The 23,688-nt window shown below is 41.1% G+C and overlaps 1 long non-coding RNA gene across 1 annotated transcript; it reads left to right on the forward strand.

Moving 5' to 3' along the window:
- The first annotated feature begins 7,710 nt into the window (after window positions 1-7,710).
- Window positions 7,711-8,559, forward strand: LOC132866773 (uncharacterized). The gene is made up of 3 exons (XR_009650624.1): window positions 7,711-7,900; window positions 8,184-8,340; window positions 8,484-8,559. It is a non-coding gene; the product is annotated as an uncharacterized LOC132866773 (long non-coding RNA).
- Window positions 8,560-23,688: the final 15,129 nt, after the last annotated feature.

The raw sequence follows: 23,688 nt of genomic DNA on the forward strand, positions 1-23,688 counted from the left end.
GTGAGGTGGCAATGCTACCTATCACACCAACATGTCACTCAGTAAACAATCATTTGTACTAAAGTAAATATATTAACCACAGCTTTTTGGGAAGCAAAGGTAGGTCATGCCGTGGCAGACTGTCACTGACAGAAACTGGATCAGACATGAGCCTTTGTGCTGCAAAATCTTTTTTCATATGATCTACAGAAAGTGTTCTGTGGCAAAGTGTGTGTGTGTGTGTGGGGGGGGGGGGGGGGTCTGGCAGAGTGTGTGTAGTGTGTGTGGCTGCACACTAAAATCTCAGTTAAAAATGGCTCAACTTGCAGCGTGACATGACACTTCATGGTCTAAAATCTTGTTTTACATGATCTACAGCTGGTGCTGGGTAGATTAACGAAGAGAGTGTGTGGCATGGCTTAAAACAGAGATTTTAGAGTGCGAAGTGTCATGTCACGCTGCAAGTTGAGGCACTTTAAACCAAGATTTTAGAGCGCGCAGCCACACACACTATACACACACACACTTTGTTGCACACACTTTTCTGTGATGTGAAAAAATGCTTTTGCAGCATGAGGTCTCATGTCTGATCCAGTTTCTGTCAGTGATCTTCTGCCACAGCTGAGCAAGCACACTTTGCATTTTCTCTGCAGAAATGCAGTCTAATTCCAGCTTGTGCTTTCTTTTTAGCATCATTTTGGCATTTATATGCTACAGAGTGAGGCATACTTATTTAAAGACTGATAAATTTGGTAAAAATACTTGTAAAACTAGCAAAACTATGACGTAAACAGAGAATATAAACAGCTGAGTTGCTCCAAGTGACCACTACCTGATGTCATCACATATGTTACCACCACAGGAAGCCCATCTAGCATTTTAAAGAAAATTAATTTTTCTTGAGCACTACTTGGTCTCCAAGAATGAAAGTTTGATTTTTTTTTTTAAATATACGACAACTTTTACTTAAAATAAGTTTGAGAATAAATCTGCTTGAGGAGCTCTTAAAAGATTCTGGGAAGTTATTTTCATTATGAGTTTCTTACTGTGAGTTCGTAATTTTTAGGAGAGGGTTTTTTGTTTTTGTTTTTTACTGTTGGTGGCTTTTAACTTCTGTAGTAAACTAGCTAGAAATGGAGAAGTAGCAACTCATACAAATGAGTCAGCAGTTAAACTACCACAAATACAAATAATCTCAATCTATCTATCTATCTATCTATCTATCTATCTATCTATCTATCTATCTATCTATCTATCTATCTATCTATCGTTAAAATTATCACAAGATGTTATTAAATTGTGACCTCTGTGACACTGCACATACAGTAACTGATCCTCCTCTTCAGTTGAGTAGAAATCCCTAAAGACCTGCTCACTGACCAAGGCACCTCCTTTTTCTCTCAGCTGATGGCAGACCTGAGCAGGGTGCTGCAGCTTAAACATCTGCGGAAATCAATCGACCGCCAGCAATCAGATGGTCTGATAGAATGCTTCAACCAGACCTTGAACAGGATGCTATCTTGGGTGGTAGACAAAGAAGGATGTGACAGGTCAAGAGTAGGTCCCAATGTCCTCTTTGCCGTTTGGGAGTGCACAGGTCAATGATCGAATATGTCCAAGACATGCAGGTCCAGATTGATCAGGTCATGCCCACTGTGAGAGAACATCTACAGTGGATATAAAAAGTGTCCACACCTCATTAAAATGATAGGTTTTTCTGATGAAAAAAAAAATGAGACCGCGATAAATAATTTCAAAACTTTTCCCATCTTTAATGTGACCTATAACCTGTACAATTCAATTGAAAAACAAAAATCTGTTTGGGGAAAACATAAATAAAAAATGTACAATAAGCTGGTTGCATAAGTGTGCACACCCTTAAGCTAATACTTTGCTGAAGCACCTTTTGATTTAATTACAGCATTCAGTCTTTTTGGGTAGGAGTCCATCAGCCTGCCACATCTAGACTTGGCAACATTTGCCCACTCTTCCCAGCAAAAGCACTCCAAATCTGTTCGATTGCAAGGGCATCTCTTGTGCACAGCCCTCTTTAGGTCACCCCACAGATTTTCAGTTGGATTGAGGTCTGAGCTCTGGCTGGGCCATTCCAAAACTTTAATTTTTTTCTGATGAAGCAATTCTTTTGTTGATTTCAGTGTATGCTTGGGGTCGTTATCATGCTGAAAGATGAAATTCCTTTTCATCTTCAGCTTTCTAGCAAACACCTGCAGATTTTGGGCCAAAATTGACTGGCATTTAGAACTGTTCATAATTCCCTCCTCATTGACTAAAGCCCCTGTTCCAGCTGAAGAAAAACAACCCCAAAACATGATGCTGCCACCACCATGCTTCACCGTGGGTATGGTGTTCTTTTGGTAACGCGCAGTGTTGTTTTTGTGCCAAACATACCTTTCGGAATTGTGGCCAAAAAGTTCAACCTTGGTTTCATCAGACCATAACACATTTTCCCACATTTTTTGGAGAGTTGATGTATTTTTTTGCAAAATTTAGCCAGGCCTGGATGTTTTTCTTTGTAAGAAAATGCTTCCATCTTGCGACCCTACCCGATAGTCCAGACATATGGAGAATACAGAAGATTGTTGTCGCATGTAGTACACAACCAGTACTTGCCAGAAATTCCTGCAGCTCCTTCAGTGTTGCTGTAGGCCTCTTGGCAGCCTCCCTGACCAGTTTTCATCTTGTCTTTTCATCAATTTTGGAGGGACGTCCAGTTCTCGGTAATGTCAGTGTTGTCCCATATTTTCTCCACTTCTTGATAACTGTCTTCACTGTGCTCCATGGTATATCTAATGCCGTGGAAATTTTTTGTACCCTTCTCCTGACTGATACCTTTCAACAATGAGATCCCTTTGATGCTTTGTAAGCTCTCCGCAAACCATGGCTTTTGCTAGTGGATGCAACTGAGTAAATGTCAGGAAAATCCTACTAGGACAGCTGAACTTTACTTGGGGTTAATCAGTCATTTTAAATGATGGCAGGTGTGAACCCAAAAAGACTGAATGCTGTAATTAAACTAAAAGGTACTTCAACAAAGTATTAGCTTAAAGGAACAGTCCACCGTACTTCCATAATAAAATATGCTCTTATCTGAATTGAGACGAGCTGCTCCGTACCTCTCCGAGCTTTGCGCGACCTCCCAGTCAGTCAGACGCAGTCAGACGCGCTGTCACTCCTGTTAGCAATGTAGCTAGGCTCAGTATGGCCAATGGTATTTTTTGGGGCTGTAGTTAGATGCGACCAAACTCTTCCACGTTTTTCCTGTTTACATAGGTTTATATGACCAGTGATATGAAACAAGTTCAGTTACACAAATTGAAACGTAGCGATTTTCTATGCTATGGAAAGTCCGCACTATAATGACAGGCGTACTAACACCTTCTGCGTGCTTCGGCAGCGCATTGATATCTGAGCTCCGTATCAATGCGCTGCCGAAGCGCATCAATTCTGCATCAATTCTGCAGTGTGTGGGTGTGTTTGTGTGTGGCAAGGAGTTCTCTGGATTGCTTTTTTAATCGAGAAATTGAATGCTTCAGATTTTAGATTCACAAAATTCTATTTCAGATGGCATGATACAAATTCAAAATAATAATATTTAAATTCTGAATTTTGCACTTAAATTCAATTTTCTAAAGGCATGATTCTATCTCCAGAACTATCTTACTTCATACAGTGCTCAGCGTAAATGAGTACACCCCCTCTGAAAAGTAATATTTTAAGCAATATCTCAGTGAACACAAGCAATTTCCAAAATGTTGACAAGACAAAGTTTAATATAACATCTGTTTAACTTATAACATGAAAGTAAGGTTAATAATATAACTTAGATTACACATTTTTCAGTTTTACTCCAAATTAGGGTGATGCAAAAATGAGTACACCCCACAACAAAAACTACTACATCTAGTACTTTGTATGGCCTCCATGATTTTTAATGACAGCACCAAGTCTTCTAGGCATGGAATGAACAAGTTGGCGACATTTTGCAACATCAATCTTTTTCCATTCTTCAACAATGACCTCTTTTAGTGACTGGATGCTGGATGGAGAGTGATGCTCAACTTGTCTCTTCAGAATTCCCCAAAGAAAATAATTTCTTTACACCACAAAGGTGAAGGCTACAAGATGATCAGCAAAGCTTTACTTATCAGTCAGAATACTGTAGCAAAAGTGGTACAAAAATTTAAGAAAGATGGAACTGCAACCATCTCGCAGAGACATCCAGGTCGTCCACAGAAGTTAACACCTCGACAGGAGCGTCTTCTGATGAGAAAGGTTGAAGAAAATTGGCATGCAAGTTCACTGCAGTTATCTAAAGAAGTAGAAAGCCAAACTGGGGTGACTATTTCCCATGACACAATATGGTGTACACTGCAGAGGAATGGCATGCATGGATGTCGTCCACGAAAGAAGCCTCTCCTAAAGTCCAGGCACAAAAAAGCCCACCTAGAGTTTGCCAGGGCCCATGCTGACAAAGATGAAGACTACTGGGACTCTATACTCTGGAGTGATGAGACCAAGATAAATGTTTTTGGAACTGATGGCTTCAAAGCTGTATGGCGTCGCAAAGGTGAGGAATACAAAGAAAAATGCATGGTGCCTACAGTGAAATATGGTGGTGGCAGTGTCCTTATGTGGGGCTGCATAAGTGCTGCTGGTGTTGGGGAGCTGCATTTCATTGATGGCATCATGAATTCACAGATGTATTGCTCTATACTGAAAGAGAAGATGCTACCATCACTCCGTGCCCTTGGTTGTCGTGCACTTTTCCAACATGACTAAACACACATCTAAGGCCACTGTTGGATTTCTGAAGAAGAACAGGGTGAAAGTGATTTAGTGGCCAAGTATGTCTCCTGATCTGAACCCATTCGAACACCTACGGGAAATTCTGAAGAGACAAGTTGAGCATCACTCTCCATCCAGTCACTAAAAGAGATCATTGTTGAAGAATGTTAAAAGATTGATGTTGCAAAATGTCGCCAACTTCTTCATTCCATGCCTAGAAGACTTCGTGTGGTCATTAAAAATCATGGAGGCCATACAAAGCACTAGATGTAGTCAGTGGTTAAATTGGCTTTTGTAAGGAGGGGGAGCCCTTCTTCACTCACAGTGGTCAATAACTCAAAACATTTTCATTTATCGCACCATCGGTTTAATACATATTTTATCAACTTATGGCCTACTTATTTATATCTCACATCAATGCACATATTGGTAACTTATTAAGCCTACGTTTCACCATCAATCTACACTGTAATTTGTAAAACTTATTCACAATATACACCACCAATTCACATATTAGCAATAGTTATTTACATTTCATCAATCTACACTATTATGTGCATTACTTGTTTACATCTCACACCATCAATTCACATACGTATTAACAAGTTCTTTACAGCTCACACCTGTCCATGGGAATAGCCAACAGACATCCCAACCTGGCTGCAGAAACTCATTTCACGGCTGCAAAAATAGCCACTACATGGGACTGATGCCCACACACACACACACACACACCCTTGCTCCCCCCGTCTCACCGTCACTCACTCGCGCTGCCTCTGCCACTTGTTCTGACGGCTTCTGCCCCTCGCAAGTGAAATTTGCGAGTGGGAGATGGTGAGAGCGAGGGAGAGAGTGTGATCAGTCCCATGTGGTATTTTTGCAGACGTATACAGGGGCGTTTTATCAACACCCGTGGCCCAGGGGCTACTGGGTTTTTTGAGGCCCCTCATAGGCTACCTGTCAACCCTACCCTTACTGTTGGCCAGGAAAACACTCTTATTTTATTTGCAATACGTGTCAAGCATTTACAGTGTAAGTGCGTAATTAGCCTAGAAGCCTACGATAGGTTACGTTCGGCTCAGTGTAGCTGTGCAAGGCCCACGCTCACATCGCTCAACACATCCGACCACAGAGGGAGAGAAGAACGCACGCATTATCATTACAGAGCCGGTTCTGATTATTACCACGGACAGGACAGTGATACTGCGTAACTTTCATGCAGGGGCATGGCCAGAGATAACCACACAAGCGCGCATGCGCTATAATGTGTTGTCTGTGTTGTAAACATAAAACACACACCTACAGACAAGTCCTTTAAAAAAAAAAATACATAAAAATAGCTCGGCGGCATGAAAACAAACATTCACTGCAAGTCAAGGTACTTGGCTCGGCGGCCACATGAAACGTAAACACCATGGACAGCGGCCAAACTCATAACTCTACAGACCGAAATACACGAAACCAAGTCCGACTAGGGTCTATTTTACCGATCTATGTTCAAGCATCATGCAAGTCTTCCTTCTCCTTGAATAAGACCGTGTATTCAACTGCCTTTTTGACATGACTGCATCGAAATACCACTTGCAACAATATTTCACGCACTCCATCAAGAAAAAAGTTAAACATGATGAACACGGGCATACTGTTTTGAGCATACGATTTTTTAAAAAGAAACTAGCTACATCAAAGTCCTTCAATAAACCCATCCTTTAGTGCAAATGAGCTCAACCTAGTTCAAAGCATGATGCTAGCAGTAGCTGCATAAGGCAAAATCATGTGGGCCTTTCGTCAACAACAAGCCACGGCGGGCAAACATTAATAATCAAGTGTCCTTACCTTAAAACGTTGTCTTGACCACAGAACTTCTCAAGTATTTCACTTAAATCCACACGGGTTAACAACACACCCAACACAGCTAGCGAGGAATGTGGATATGCGCTAGCTTTGTATTGCTATTCACCTCAGTATGCTTACTCTGTCTGCTGCCCGAACTGTGAAAATTATAGGCTACAATCTTTTCATCAATTTCTTCAGTAGATGCTGTTTTAGACATTTTATTATCCCCATTGAAATATGCTATTATATATATATATATATATATATATATATATATATATATATATATATATATATACACACACACACTGGGTGCGATTTGCTGGGGGGGATGGTGGGGATCATCCCCCCCCCTTTGGTTTTTATCTCTGCTGAAAAAAAATCCTCGGGGACAACCCCGTCAATAAAACAAACAAACCAAAAAAAAAAGTTGACATGACAGGCATGTTGTGACAGTTTTCTATGGTCTACATTGCACTCACTTTCAAAATGACCCGAAGTGGCAGCTTTGATATTGTTCACGAACGTCTAGGGTTGCCAACTGTCCCGTATTGAGCGGGACATCCCGTTTTTTGCGTAATTTTAATTTGTCCCGTCAGGGACAGATCCTGCCCCTCACTCCAATTAGGCCGTAAGGTGAACCCCGAAAAGTCTTTCAGAAACAAGATTCTGCTCCGACGTCTCCGAACTACATAATATCCAATTCTTAAAAATGGACGCATTATGAAATGATGTCATCAAAAAGTTCTCACCTTGTAATGCTGTCAATTTTTCGCATGAAGGCTTGAAAAAGCGAACTAATGTCATCGGCGCGGAATGATATTTTGGCACCGCGGAATAAGATTTCGCTACAGAACAGGTTCCACGGTTGCTGACGTAGCCCCATTTCGTAAACAAGAGACCAACATGGCAGCCGCCACAGCCTCGTCTAGCAGCAGTGGAGGAGAGGAAAGTTTGGAAATAACGGCAAAAAGGAGAAAACTTCTTGCACGTAAGCAGTGCTATATGCATATAGCTTCTGTGAAGCACGGAGTGACCCAGGAATTTACCTTCAAACGGTGGAATACATACCGGGAATACATACCCCCCCTCCGAAGCTGGCCCCTCAACATCGGGCAGCACTAAGAGTCTTAGATCCAGGTCAGCACTGCCTATGTCCAGCTCAGGTCCCGTCCTTCCTGCCCTGTGCATTATATGTAAAAAAAACCCCTCAAATTCGTCTTAAAGGGAGGCAAACGACAAAGGGAAGCTCTTTCAAAAGCTGAGACCTTAACAGCAGGTAAGCAAACCCACCCACCCACACACACACACACACACACACACACACACAAAGGGTCACAATCACTGATCAACCCACCAACCCCCCTGCCCCCCCACACACAAAGGGTCACTATCACTGATGACTATCTACAGTGCTATCTCCCTCTGCAAGTGTGTTTGCATGCATGGATGTTATGTTTCAATGTTTGTATGCATGTAACATATGTGTGCCTTTATGTGAATATGCTACTGGCAAACTTAAATTCCTATGTGGTAATAAGCATGTCTTTCTGTCTGGCAAGGCAAGTTGCAGACTGCTGCTGAGACTAAAGATGACCACAGTATTCTGGTACACATTAAGGACAAAGACTGTGTGGCTCTGGAGGTGCAGTACCACAAGAGCTGCTACCAGCAGTACACCAGATTTCTGAATGAGCCTGCTAGACAAGAGAAGGACAAGTAAGCCATGTACTAACTTCTCATACATGACCATAGAATGCTACTTGCTACTGTTCAATGTGAAGACAATTAGTCACAGCACTGTGTGTGTGTGTGTGTGTGTGTCTTCCCCCCCTCTCTCTTTCTCTGTCACTGACACCTAGGTCATTGCCTGGATGCTGACCCCTGCCTTTTTGCACCGTGCCACAGGACTTTATATATATATATATATATATATATATATATATATATATATATATATATATATATATATATATATATAGTGTGTGTGTGTGTGTGTGTGTATATATATATATATATATATATATATATATATATATATATATATATACACACACATACACACACACACACACACATATATAGTGTATATATAAATTTGCATTTGTAATGTGTATATATCACTGTTTTGTTGTTTACATTTTCTATTAAAGTTTGCAATTTGCCACATAGTTCTGTTGTGTGATGTATGATGACTCAGTCTTGCATCTTCTTTGTTGCCGCTGCTGCAGGTGCATAGTGCTGCCTAGTGCGTTTACCTACCTCTACTGTGCCGCTGCATAGGTAGTGAATACTTGAATCCCTGCCATTGTGCCTCTGAACTGAGCAATAGAACTGCAATATTATATATAGGTTGTATTATTATTATTGTGTATTATTATTCCTATGGACTCTTCTCCTTCCTGCACAATTTCTTAAATCTTGATCTGAAATCACACGCATTGCCTATATATTATATATGCCATATGGCTAATCCATGGTGTGTATAGCCCACAATGATGAGTCAATACTCTATTCCATTACTGCCTGTGTAACATTGTAGGTCTGTTTTTCAAGCAAATTGTTTTATGGTTGATCAGTACTTTATAGTTAATAACCTAAGAGAATGAATACATGAATGGTCCTAGTCATAGACCATTACACCATATTTTGTACTATAATAATGGTGATAATAAAAATTATTTTTATTCTAATAATAATATAAACACTTCAATATACCACATATATGCAATATTGTCTTAGTGATGTATTTAAAGCACTATTTAGGACTTAAAAGACATTTCACCCACTTTGGAGGGTGTTTGAGACTTTTTCTACTAATGTGACTGTAATTACGCAAGCTGTCAGCTGATCTGTGGTCAAAAATCGGCAACGCGATTGGTCCAGACCGGTCACGTGATGTCCCGACACGTCATTTTTAGAGGAAAATAGTCCGCCACGCGATCGCTCGGTGCGAGGAATTGACAGGATTATAAGGTGAGAACTTTTTTCGCCACACTTTCTAGTACTCATTCTTAATTTTAAAATAAATATTTCGTAGTTCGTAGACGTCGGAGCGAGATGAAACGAAAACGGGGTTCGCCTTACGGCCTATATGGTATAAGAAAATTCTACAACCCAGAAACAGATGGGAGCTCCGCTTTTAGGCAGTGCCTAAATCTATATATTATGCGCTACCTCCGTGAACTCAAACGAACTGAATATCTTCTCTGCCTCACTGCCCATCGCATGGATCAGCGAACCTACTTGAATCTCGCCATCTTCTGTGCTCAGCTTCGTGGCCAATCGGTAGCGGCAAAACCGTTGTTTCCACTCCGGCCATTCTGCTGGGCTCTCGAACTTGAATTCGCTCGGCGGGTTGAACTTTGACATGACTCCTTTGCCTCACTGACACACAGTCTCTTCTGACACCATGTAATGTCCGTGACTGTCGCTTACAGACAAAGTATTGACACAACTAACGTGAGTTCTCTGTGTTCGGCTTTATTAACTGTCAGCAACAGAACACCCATTATTTTTTTCTCGGTCCAAATCCTGCGCTCTGATTGGTTGGCGAGTGGGTCCGTATCCTACGGTATGGACCCCAGTTATGGACCTCTGGCGACTCGCTCATTCACAACAAAGTAGCGTTTTTTGTCAACATTTTTTTTTTTACAAGATTTATTTATAAGATTATCAAAAATCTTAATTTTTGCCAGCATTTTTCAGGAGAATAGCATTAATTTTACATCATGGATAGTGATAATGACAGTTATCACAGCGAAAGCAAGTTTTACTACCCTGAGGAAGACAAAATTAAACATTTCAGGAGAAAGCTAAAAACCTCTAACTTGCTAACAGTTTGCGCTCATTAGTTAATGAGGCCCATTTTGGACCATGTTATCCTAATACACATTACGTTGAGTAAAAACTTTAAACCAGTACAATCTCTTCAAAGTTTCACCAAATGGCTTTATTTATGCAATATAAAGGTCATAATACTGTATAACTTTGGTCGAGCAAAAACACCGAGCAAAAACATGGCTGAATCCTGAATGACTCAATTTTGTATAAATAGGGGACTACATAGGCGGCAAAATGTAGGTTTTTTTTTTTTCCTGCCATGGAAGTGCACTTGTATACTGAGGAGGAAGCCATTTGCATTACAGCCGTGAATGAGGATTCAAAATGGCGGCTCGCCTCGGCTCGGTTTTCCCTTTAGGGCGCTCTCGTTTTCTGTTAGAATTTGGTAAAGAAAAAATATATTATTTACCAGCTTAAGGTCGGTCCGTATGGTGAAATACCGTGACCTTGGCCTTGAATACTACTTTCAAGACCTCGGTCACGGTATTTCACGATACGGACCTCTCAGCTGGTAAATAACATAATATCTCACTCTACCAGGCTTCTTCGTGTGCCCCAGGTCTAGCCTTAAGTGACATCCCCAGGCTATCACCTGTCATTACAAACATGACAAATGTCTGTGTGTATGTATGTCCGAACGCAAGTGTTCCTAATGAAGTGGCCACAAGCTGAAGTTAATTTCACCGCTAAAATGATACCTGCGAGCATGCTAACATGCTAATGGTTCACATGCCATTTGCATGCTAAACGTATGTGCATGTTTATACAGACACGTGTGTTCCTAATAATGTGGCCTTGAAGTTGATTAGTCACAGCTAACATACTCACTGCTCGCCTGCTAACATGACTGGCTGACATGCTCAATGTATGTCTGCATGTTTTTACACAAGTGTTCCCAATAAAGTGGCCACTAAGTTGAAGTTGATTTGCAATGGCTACATGCTATTGACTAACATGATTAATGTTTGTGTGCATGTTTAGAGTAGGCTATACATAGTATAATGCTTGTATTAAAGGTGGGGTATGAGATTTTTTTCAGGAGTATTTTTTACCATATTGATTGAAAAGCTCCTCACACCCATGTTGCAAGCAGTACAATAGAAGGTTTGACCCCAAAACGAAATATTTTAATCCAGTCTACAGTGTAAAATAAAGGAAAAACGCCATCCAATCATATCGAGGTACCACCTCAAAATGATTGGATACTGACACGTCAATCAGACTGAAGCCCGCGAGCAGCCCGTCCCTTCTGTGTGTGTGAGAGAGCGAGCAGAGTGTCACACAGAGCGCAGGATTTTCTCAGTGCGCTCCTTCCAAACAACAGGGATTTACACGAAAACGGAAGGAGATATTCACAAAATTCTTTCACAGTGAGTGCCACAAGGATCTCCTGAACACACTGATGTAATTTTTTGTCTGTAGTGTAAAAAAATGAGGTCACTAGCACGAGTTAAAAACGAGTGACTTTTCTGCCAAGTTTATAATGGCAGTCTATGTGGCTGCGCGGCTGTCCTCTCCACTTTCAGGCTTCTCATTCAAAAACTGCAAGTCCTATTGTGTAGGTAGACACATTGTGTGAATCAGGACAAGTGTGGCTACTACTTTTGAGAAAACTGTGTGTGGAGTGAAAATTGGGGCTGAAAACACAGTTTAAATGAGAAAGTTTGAGCTATTTTTCCAAGCTCTCTACACTCTGCTCCACTGGTGTGTAACGCAATAGACACCCATTATAAAGGCTGATTTTCTCAGGCTTTATAAGGGGAAGGAGGGGTGGAGACGCGGGGGGTGGGAGCATGGCGAGGACGGGCATGTTTCTTTTCAAAATATGGCTTGCGGGAACCGTTATTCCAAAATCTCATACCCCACCTTTAATATTAGCAATAAATTATATGAGCAATAGAAATGAATCCATGTTCTATTATAGGGATTGTGTGTGTGCCCCTGTGCGCATCAGTGGGTAACCCCATTAAATGTCCTGGTATATGCTAATATATCGATTTAGGCACTGCCTAAAAGCGGAGCTCCCATCTGTTTCTGGGTTGTAGAATTTTCTTATATCATAGCCAGTCTCTTCTGTTTGACTTCTTTACTGGCTTGCACTGGCCACTAGGCGGTGTGTATGACTGGTAATTACTAACACTGGCCACTAGGCGGTGTGTATGACTGGTAATTACTAGCACTGGCCACTAGGCGGTGTGTCTGACTGGTAATTACTAGCACTGGCCACTAGGCGGTGTGTAAGACTGGTAATTACTAGCACTGGCCACTAGGCGGTGTGTATGACTGGTAATTACTAGCACTGGCCACTAGGCGGTGTGTATGACTGGTAATTACTAGCACTGGCCACTAGGCGGTGTGTATGTCTGGTAATTACTAGCACTGGCCACTAGGCGGTGTGTATGACTAGTAATTACTAACACTGGCCACTAGGCGGTGTGTATGACTGGTGGTACACATACACGGACAAACCACAAAAAATCGATTCGATGGGTTTACCATTTTTTCTTAGGTATGGTGCTCCGTTACAAATAGTTTTGTTTACATTCCTGTGTGGTGAAAGACAACTCTTTCCAATACTTGTGTCACACACACTGCCCAATAGAGGGAGATTTCGACTCACCCCCACTCCTCTAAAGAGCGTAATAATACCTGACGGTATTGCATCAAATACAATTGACAATTCCTTTGGAGGAATGGGGATTCCGTACCTGTGTAAAATTTCTGAGTATGAATATAGTTGGCCATGCTGGTTAAACAACTGATTAATCAAAATAGTATCATTATCAAACCATGGTTTAAAGAAAATAGATCCATTTTTGTAAAGAACATATACATTACTCCATATGTAGAATTTATGGGGGCTGAAGTTATGCTTGTAAATTAAAGACCAAGCCATCAACATTTGCTTGTGGAAAGAAGCCAATTTAAGAGGTATCTTGTCAATACTATAGCTGCATTGTAAAAGAAAGTTAAGACCACTCAGGGAAGAAAAAACATAATGAGGAATGAAGTTGGACATCTGAAAAAACGCCTGATCCAGTTGATTTTAAATGTATAGTTCAGCGTAGTGAAGTCTAAAACGTTCAAGCCACCTTTGCCGTATTCATTCATTAAGACTGACTTTCAGATAATGGGTACGATTCTTCCACACAAAGTTAAATAAAATTTTATCTATAGAGATCTTGCAGTCACGTGACCGGAAAGTACACAACCCCCATCTTGTCGGTCAAAAACACCGCTGAATACTGCTGCACTCGTGTACAGAATGGATCAATTTCAACCGACGGACTACATGGCTCATTTTTCTAATGAACAGATAACTAGATATATGTCTAAAATAAACGATCTACAGATTTGTGACCCTTATGGCTTTCCGGACGGAGTTTTCACTACCGGATTTTGAACTGCCAGCGGAATACCCAGACGTGTATAATTACCTCATTAACTTTCCCTCGCTGTTCAGTGGTGAAGCACTTCTGGACAGTTTTCTTTACAGAAATTCAGGATTTGTCAGCGACTCAGATGTGGCATCTTGTAAACAAGAAAAGAATCCTCACTGGATGGGTAAGTCACTTAAGTATTGAGTATAGCACTGACCAGCCGATTATAGAATAGAATAAGGTAATTCCAAATCGTCCGTCTTGTTTACATGGATCTGGCGTTGGAGAGGTAGAAGCTTGGCAGTGGAGGTTTGAGTAGCTGTTTTCTGAGCTTAGTCAACAGGCCGGCTCTGCCTGTAGCCTCGCTTTTACTTCGGCTCCCGGCGCCGCCTCCTTCGCTTTGCTTCCAATAACAATCCACGGAGACCCCGGAATGTTATTTTATTTATTTATTTTTTTCTCGTCCGGAATGTTGTGCATGCGATGGAAATCGCTACAAACCGTCATTTTCTGCTGGAAACCAATGTCCAGTAAGTCCATACGGTTGTAGTGGATATTGAAGTCCGGTACAGACGAACAACACGCAAAAATACACACAAAAAACATAAAAAAACATGCACAGGTAGGGAGAGCTTGTAGCCGCAGCCGTTGTAGTAGAATTGTATATAGTAGGGTTTTCCAGAAGAAAAGGTAGAAGTAAAAGCAGAAGTAGAACCAGAAGTAGAAGGCGGAATATGGCGTTTGACCGACACGATGGCGTCTGTCACAATCTGGATTGGCTGTGACGTCACATGCAAGTGCTCCATAGCATCACAAATTTGTCTGTCAACACAGAGAGTGCGCAGCATATGTTAATCTAGAAATCCCTTCTGCCTTTGACAGTAAGACTCTGCCTCTCAAAGAAAGGTCTCCAAGTAGCCACTGATTCAAATTTTTTCTAGTATTTTCAATAATAGGGTTAAAGTTAACAGAAGACCTTTGAGAGTCATTTTTATCTATAGTGATACCTAGGTACATAACAGAATCTTTTACAGGAATGTTTGAAATGGAGTCAGCATTACATTCTTTTATAGCCAACAGCTCACATTTCTTTAAGTTCAAACGGAGACCTGAAGCCTTAGTGAATAATTTTATGATATCAATGGCTAGAGAAACTTGTGAGCTGTCTTTTAAGGGAAGTGGACTCAACTCAAGCGGTTTGTTCATCTTAAATGACGTCACGTGCCAAGTGGTCATGGAATTAGCCGACAGAAATTCGCTGCGATCTGCGCTAACTTATTTTAATTATTACTTATTAACAATACTTCTTGGGACCAGAAGAAAATTACAGAGGGTTTTTTAACATATAAAAAGTTTAAAATGTGCATAAAATTAAAACCGTTGCCTATAGGCAACGGCTTTAATTTTATGCACATTTTAAACTTTTTAAACATTTTAAACTAGCGCAGATCGCAGTGAAAAGAGTTATCAAGAAAAATCCATCTGTTTTGTGGGTCATCGTTCCATCGTCAACCAAACGTAAGTAAGGTGGAATAAGGAAGTACGAGGAACATTTCTGCACAGAAAACATTTCTGCACAGTTTCTAAGTCTTTAGAAACTGGTCCTGTAGAGAGCACATGGGGCCTGGTGTTCGCGAAAAGCCTTGAAAGCACGCTTTCAGGCTTTTTCTAGACCAGTCTAAATTAGACCCAGAACATTCCCATAACGTAAATGTGCCTGGTAAAATTTGTCCAGGAGGGCACAGATGGAAGTTTCAAGATGTAGGCATTATATTTATGTTGTGTATGTGTTTTTTATCATCAATTACTAGTCTCCTCCCATGGCTAGAGATATGGCAGCATGTTTATGCTGCAAAAATACCCAATTTGCACTTTTAAACACTATTAATTTACAGAAAATGTAAACAAAAAATTATTTTCACTGGGAACAGACTTAATAAAATATATGAATCTAGACTAGATTCATACTTCTACTCAACCAGTATAACAATTCACACCAGTCAGTTAAAATAATATTTTATGATATTTTATTACGTTTGACTTTGTTCCCAGTGAAAATATGCAATTTTTTACATTTTCCGTTTCCAAATACTGTTTAAAAAGTTTAAAACGGGTATTTTTGCAGCGTAAACATGCCCCCATATCTCGTCATGGGAGGAGACCAGTAATTGATGATAAAAATCACATACACTATATAAATATATGCCTACATCTTGAAACGTCCATCCGCAACCCTACAGGGGGTAGGGGGTAAGAAACGTCAATATTTAAACATGTTCCCCCCACCTAGATTTCTTTAGATTTTTTTTTCTGGAGTACTAGGCTATATATAGATACCAGTCATGCAAAAAGAAATTTTTTTCTCGGTCCACCCATTTTAGTGCTAGATTCCCTAGGCTACATCCCTGAAAATATTTATTCATGTTTAATTTTTAATAAAGACTAATATATATATATATATATATATATATATATATATATATATATAGAAATCTCTGGACCTTCAGTTGCATCCATATCTAAACTAGATTAAAATACTGACCAGTCTTGAACAGTCAAGGTTCTAAAATACATATTTGCATGGTACAGGTGCATGTCTGCATGCTGTATATATTTTTTATTTTCACTGATTGCTTTCCAGAGAATACTAGTTCCATCCACCATGAAGAAAATTCGACAGCAGGAATACAAACGTAGGTGGGCTGCAGCCACTAGAACTTTGAAGAAGCCATGCAGAGACACATTTGTGGAAACTGACGAAAGTGACAAATCGTCTGATGAAGAATGCATAGACCTGCATAATAATGGAGCATCACGTCCACCACTACCAGCATTACAAGTACAGGCAGAAACCAGGACAACAACTACAAACAAAGGTTCTATGGCTACCAATGAATCAGAATTTGAAGATGCTGCTTCCGATGGTTACCCTGAGCTTCCAGATCATGATGATCATTCTGATGGTGGATGGGACTACATTGACGAACATGAAAGTGTCATCAGATGCAGATTCAGAAAGCGAAAGTTTTGAGGACAAATTATCATCCTGGCTGACAGAGTACCAAGTCAAACAAAATGCTGTGGACAGTCTTCTAAAAGTACTCAAGACATCTGGCCATCCTGATCTACCGAGTACAGCTCGTACTTTGCTGCACACTGCTAGCTAGGTGGAAACTGAAGTCAAATCTGGAATGGACTATTTTTATTTTGGATTGGCTAGTGAGGTGGTGAAACATTTGAAGATGTATCCACTGCATAAAAGAGCAGAAGTGGATAGAGTAGAACTTTCATTGAACATTGATGGCCTGCCATTGTTTAGAAGCTCAACTGTGTCATTGTGGCCAGTACTGTGTGCTATAGTGAACATAAAGCCAACGACAGTCTTCCCTGTAGCCTTGACCTGCGGAAAATCCAAGCCCACTGATTTGGATTTCTTAAATGGTACCATTCAAGATCTGAAGATGATTCTTCAGCATAGTCTGCAAGATGGCGAGGAAACCATTCACGTCACCCTCAGATGCATAGTCTGTGATACACCTGCAAGGGCCATGGTTAAAATGACGAAGTCATTTACTGGGTATTTTGGATGTGACAAATGTGCTCAGTGAGGTCAGTGGTTTGGACGGATAACCTACCCAGAAGTAGAAAACCTAGATCTTCGTACAGATTCATCATTTTGGAACCACTCAAACAAAGAACATCACCATGGGGAATCTCTCCTACGTTTGCTACCCATTGATATGGTTGTGGGTGCATTTAGTAACTATTAAGTGATCAATCTCATTAAATCAGTCTCATTAAATTTGAAGGTTAATAATTAAATTGAATCAGTCTCATGTGAATCGTTTAAAATGAATGAGTCTCATTTGAATCGTTTAAAGTGAATCATTCAAAGTGAATCATTTAAATTATGATCACTTACCGTATTACATAACTTATATGCACCTTTTTGAATTCTTTGGGAAATTGGGGACTTCGGAAATATTGGAACACAAATAAATCACACAGTTTCAATAATAAATGAATTGATTATAACAAAGATAAAAATGGATAATAGCAGATTGAAATATATACAAACAGTGAAGTGTGTGTGTGTACGAGAGGCCTTGTGTGGGTGTGTGTATGGTGGAGGCCTAGCTTGGTTGCTAGCTAAGACAAAAGAATTAGCTTTGGTTGCTAAGATATGTTTGTGTGTGTGAGAGAGAGAGAGAGACCTTGGGTGTGGCTTACAAGAGGGTTGGCTTTTGTAGCTAACTCCAAGTGTTTGTGGGGGAGGAGTTAAGGCCCAAGGACCCTACCTCATGGAGTTAAAACAAAGGAAGGTGTGTGGGGGGGAAGGACCGCCATGTGTTAAGGCCTAGATTAGCTTTGTGTTGCTAAGTAGACAAAGGAATTAGCCGTGTGGCTAACCAAGGTGTGTGGTGAGTGGCCAGGCCTGGTGACCACGTGTTTGTGAAGGCCTAGATTAGCTTTGCTAATTCACTAGCTTATAACAGTACTGAATCCACTGAAATCTTGATGCGATCAAGATGTATAATAAGAGAATTAAATATGTTAGTAGGAATAAAGAGGAGCATGCACAGCCTATCTATTAAACAATTGAGAAAACATAGAACAAAAATCAATTCAACACGCTGCATGTTTACAGTGTAACAAACAGTTTCCTGAGTTTAAATTCACACTACTTCAATAAAAGCAAATTCCTAAAACTAGCTTTAACTATGCCCCAAAAAAATATGCCTAGTCTTACTCAGTATCTTGCCTTTAGCAAGATATGAAGAGATGTTCCGAGACTTTTGGAGCTTCGCCGTTGGAGCACATGAGTTGCTCGTGAGGCGCAGAGAATTTCTGGGTCTGGCGTGTGGTCGCTCGTGATGAAAAGAAAGTCTCTGATCAAAATAATGTGCACAGCGCTTTTGAGTTAAAAAGGATTCAGTCGCTTCTTAACTTTTAATTAGCTGCCTGGGTTGCAGTCCGTACGTACTGAATGAATGAAACCGGTTGTAACTCACGGAGTTTAAAATCGCGCGATCTTAGAGTCTACCGTGGCCAAAGGTAAACAAAGAAATCGCGCTAACTCGTGGATCTTGCAAGAAAGAAAAGAAAAAGATGTCTTTATCTGGTTTGCTCGATCAGAGCAAATCTTCCTCCTTGTGTCCGTGTGGGATCACGGCGCCGAAAGAGGAGGAGCTAGGAGTTTCCGGGTGGTTTATGCCTTCCTGTAGGATGTGACATAGATGATCCCGCCCCGGCGTGACACAGGTCAACGCGGAAGTGGGCTGATGAGAAATGTAGTTTCTTAAAGAGACAGTGGAATGTACCTACATGGTGAAATCGTTCCCTATAGACTATATGCATCAAGTGTGTTTGGGTTGCATGAAGAGGCTGTTACTTACCCTATTTTCTGGACTATAGAGCGCACCTGTATATAAGCCGCATCCGCTCTATTTTTAAAAAAAAATTTAAAAAAAGATATACAAGCCGCACCGGGCTATAAGCCGCAGATATCTATGTTGAAAAATTAGATATTTACTGCATGTACAGAACGATTTTGTACTGTAAATGTACATGTATGTACCTGAACAGATTCTTTCCGAACAGTGCCTTTTAACACGGCAGCAACTTTGCTGATTAAAACGGAACAGAACCAAGAGAAAATAACCTGTATTTATTTACCTTCATTTCTCTTGTGTTTGAAACCACAAGTCACTTTAATCATCTTCGCTGGATTTGAAAATAATTACCAGTTAGTAATTTGTCGTGCGTGTTCTATCTGCTAAAGATCTGCTAATTCTTCTTTGCATTGATTTTTCGTCTATCTTATTTTTGATTCTACTTCCGGTTACAGCGCCCCTAGCGGTGGAAGAAAAATCCACAGAATAGCCGCACCTTTGTATAAGCCGCATGGTTCAAAACCTAGGAAAAAAGTAGCGGCTTATAGTCCAGAAAATACAGTATATGGATGCGAGGTAGACGAGATGTGAGGCATTCAGCAGACCAGATCCATCAGATAAGTCTCCGGCTGGAGGGAATGAAAAAATTTATCCCCTCTACCTTTGCACGGAAACCTCGCCCCTTGACAGATGTGGACTGGTGGAAAGCCACAGAATATAGACAATTCCTGCTCTATACAGGGAAAATAGCCTTGCATCGAATTCTTAGGCAGGACTCGTATGATCATTTCATGACTCTGAGTGTTGCCCTTTCCATCCTTGTGAGTCCTGAGCTTGCTCAAACGCACAGAGGCTATGCCAACGAACTGGTTGTGCACTTCGTTTCACAGGGCCGCAAGTTATACGGCAACGAGTTCCTTGTATACAATGTGCACTCTCTGCTTCATCTAGCTGATGAAGTGAAGGAGCATGGATATTTAGATGCTGTTCAGCTTTTCCGTTTGAAAACTACATGCATGAGCTCAAAAAGCTTGTAAGATCAGGAAGAAGGCCAATGGCACAAATTGTCAAAAGACTAAGTGAAAGGAGTACAAAGCCAGAACTAGCAGTGAAGGGCAACCCAACAGTATCAACAAAGTCACCAAACAATGCCTTTGTACTGCCTAATCATTCATGCTGCGAGGTGATTCATGCTGTCAACATGCCTGAGGACTCTTTCATGTGTCGAGCGTATGAACATTCTGAAGCCGTCTTCACTGAGCCATGTGATTCTCGCATCACTGGGGTGTATAGTGTGCATAGGAGAAATGCACACGAGAGTTGTTTCTGCAGAACGCTTGACCATGCGTGCTATCAGAGTAGAGCATGATGACACAGGAAAATCAACATTCATGAGGCTCTTGCATGAATAGGCATATACTAGTAGGTCTGTTTGAAAATAGCAGTGTAGCATTAATTATGCAAATAGTAAACTAGACTACTAGCCGATTAATGCATGACAGATACAAAGTAGAGGTCGACCGATCTATCGGCCGGCCGATTTAATCGGCCGATTTTTGCCATTTTTTAATGAATCGGCATCGGCCGATTTTCTTATTTGGTTGCGCCGATTTAAAGTCAGGCACGACAGCTACGTAGAACGCGGTGTGCAAAAGACCCAAGCCAACAAACGTTTCAGGAGTCAGCAGAGATAGCCTACAGGTAAGGCTTCAATTCTTACATTTCAATGTCCTAGTTGACGAAATTCGTTTGTGTCTGAGAGCCTGAGGCGCCTGTTTATTTTGAATGAACCCTAAGGACACGGAAGCGGATTCGGAGCTGTAATTTCCACACAAACCGCGTTCTTAACAAGAGTGTTTCTGGCGGCGCGAAGGTCTGGATATTGTACTGTACAAACCACCATTTTTAATATGCGGGCTGCCTGAGGGGGAGAGGGCACGAGTGCGGTGTGGTGTTGTCGCGAGGGAATGCACGCGCTGCGGGAATGAGTGAGTGAGCGAGAGTGCACACGCACATGCGCTCAGCAGACTGTATGTATGTATGTATGTATAGTGATCCAGGGTGGGTTTGTTTTTATTTTACATGAGCAGAGACTGCAGTGCGGGGGTCAGGAGGAATCCTGGCGTGTCTCAGACACAATTCGGGATTTCTTTCTGAAATAATGGAGGTAATGTAGTTTTTGAGACAGCTCGGGAGGATGTCTGGCTCAAGCATGTGCTCGCCATGAACCTTGATTGATGATGAGAAAATGATTCCCCTGGCATTACTATTACCCTGCGCTACTTTTCTTCCTCCTCCTCCTCCTGTATGTAGACTATATTTCTTAAAATTGCACCACAGGGATCACAAAGCTATTGCTTTTCTCCTACATAGTGTAGGTGGAATTAGCATTAATTAAATTATAAATTATGTAATAATTGATAATTGAATTAATCACTTTATAAATAAGATCAGTCTCATAAAATCTTAAATTATTAATCTTAATACTCACCGTGAATGGTTACATTCAAGATTAATGGTAGCTCTGCATTAGATGGGAAACCCAGTTGTATACAAAAGCTAAATTCTGAAGGAAAAAGGAGTTCTAAATAGTTGACCTTGTGAATAAACAACAGGAACAAGTAAAATGTAATTCAATTTGATTAGCTTTTATTTGTCTACTACTCACTAATAATAATCTCACAAAATACATTCAATGTCGGGCAAAGGTAATAAGACAAAACAATGGAACAATTACACCTGGACCATAAATTTGAGGAAAAGAGAGAGAAAGAGATAGGAAAAGAGAATCCCTTGTGTGTGCGTGTGTATGACCTAGCTTGTCGTTAGTCAAAACAAAGGAATGTTAGCTAAAACAAAGGAATGTTAGCTAAATAGAACAAAGGATTAGCTCTGTGGCTAATGTGTGCTTTGTGTAGGTATCTGTGGGCAGATGCTAATGACTAGCCACTCTGGCAATGCTTAAACAAAATGGCGGTCAGTGCCTAGGTGTCGTATCACAGGTAACTCAATGAGGGAGGTAACAAAATGGCGTCGGGAAATATGGCGCCTGCAGGCCTAGTCGAAAACACAAGCCTACCAGCTAGCGTATCACCCTGAGGTAGCTAGCAATAAGTTGCTAAGGGGAATCTGACCACGTTACAGCTGGATACAAACACTGTACTTAACAATTTCCAACAGACTATCTAGGCAAAGAACTCAACGAGAGAGAGAGTGTGTGAGTGTGTGTGTAATAGGTGTTGGATAGAGAGGACTAGGCCTTGTAGCGGTCCAGCCTCGGAGCTTAAAATAACAAACTTGTCGCTGCGCTGCTAATCAGATAGGGAAGCTAGCGATGGAGTTAAGGAAAGATATCATGCAAGATACCCTGTCTAACAAGTTCAAAGAAAAAAACAGAACCAAAACAAACAATAAAAACAAATACCTTCCGTGTCTGAGCGGGTATGCTAAACAGCTCAAAGCTTAAACATAACCCTAACAACCATCTGAATAAGCTACAAATTAAAATTTGCCCAAGTGCCTACTCAATGCGATGGAAGTTCGTTCTCCGATGTCCGCGCTGAGTGTCGCGGTCCGAGGAGAGGAGGTTAGCGGCGAGTTGCGTCCAACCGCGGCTAACGAAGCAGGGAGATGGAGGCCTAGCTGGCCCACGGTGCTTCGGGAGAAACCTCCGGTGATGCGTCGACGAGAAAAGGCTGAGAGGAGCGAAGCTGTCTGCAAATGCCTCTTAGCGTGGAAAACTACTTAACTGTAGTTAAACTTTGCAAAGGTTTAGAATCGAAACCACTATATCACTGAAACTTAGCGGGTCGTTCAAATGTTCGGCCAAAACTAATTTGAACAGGCTGTTCTCAGACAATAGCGGTTACTCTCAACACTGTAGGCGAGTGTGCCAACAGTCCGTCCGACCACTCCAGTAGTCAGAACACGAGATGGCGAACCGAGGCGCTCTCGACACAGTTAAAGCAATTCCACTTTACGTCACATCCGGGTGGAGCGCGCAAGGAATTGTGGGATCGTTATAGGGGGCGCTGGCAAGTTACCAACATTCCCCCCTTGGCCATAGGCGCTGAAAGGAGTGATACCCTATGGGCACATGGTGTTTAGTCCGCGACCCACGATGAGGTAGTTCCACGATGAGGTAGTTCCACGATGAGGTAGTTCCAAGGGTCCTTTCTGTGAAAAGTCTTTCAGACACAGTTCAACAGTTCAATTCATTTCATACAGTCCATAAGATGCATAGGCACTTGGGCATGAAAGCATAGGCACTTGGGCATGAAAACAATTACACTATTGCTACTTAACTACCTTTTACATACAACATTTCACACAGCAAACCAAAAAAAATAATCAAAACTCCATAAAAGAAAATGGAAAAGAGGGGTTAGTTAGCGTGTTAGCAAGCCTACTCTTCAAGAAAGTTAGTGGAGGCCTTAGGCCTGATGGAGAAT

Source organism: Neoarius graeffei, chromosome 18 (assembly GCF_027579695.1).
Source record: "Neoarius graeffei isolate fNeoGra1 chromosome 18, fNeoGra1.pri, whole genome shotgun sequence".
NCBI lineage: Eukaryota > Metazoa > Chordata > Actinopteri > Siluriformes > Ariidae > Neoarius > Neoarius graeffei.